The sequence below is a fragment of the Choloepus didactylus genome, chromosome 9 (assembly GCF_015220235.1).
Source record: "Choloepus didactylus isolate mChoDid1 chromosome 9, mChoDid1.pri, whole genome shotgun sequence".
NCBI lineage: Eukaryota > Metazoa > Chordata > Mammalia > Pilosa > Megalonychidae > Choloepus > Choloepus didactylus.
In genome coordinates this window covers 102,999,081-102,999,699 of record NC_051315.1, presented here as the reverse complement: position 1 = coordinate 102,999,699, position 619 = coordinate 102,999,081, and positions in this window count along the sequence as shown.

The following is a 619-nucleotide window of genomic DNA, read 5'->3' as shown; positions in this document are numbered from 1 at the left end:
TTTTATTTTTAAACACCACCACCTCTTTGCTGACCAACATTTTCTGGCAAATTATGACAAGGAGGGAGGAGCATGAGCAAAGGAGCTGGGTGAAAGTTGGTGACACTCCCTGCCAAAATTCCAAGTTGAAACAGAATCCTTCAGTAGAGTTTCATAGGTATGGAAGGGGAAAAAAAAAGATTTCTAACTTCAGCAGAACTGTAATTCTACCAAGAAAAAGTATCAATCTACTTTACTGTCACCAAAGGATCTGAAGCTGGCTTTGTCACATTTCTTTCTTTTATATGTGGAGGTGGGGAAAAAAAAATGACAAGCAAGGGGAGTTTAAAAAAATTGATGAAGCTCTGATCCTTTAGATTCCATTTATAGTCTGAGCTGGAATGCCATCCCCTTGACTAGTGAACTGTCCAATCCAGCTGCATGTGTCAAGGTTCTATTAGGCACTAAGTGAAATATATATGCAAGCCCTTATACCATTTAACATTCTGGGTCCACCTTCAACTCTGGGCTGTGGATCAACCGAGCCACCACTCCTCTTTCAGGAATCATTTTGACAGGCTCTTTTGGAGGAGCTCGTTCTCTCCCTCTCTCTTTTTTTTAACCCATCCTTTTAAACAAA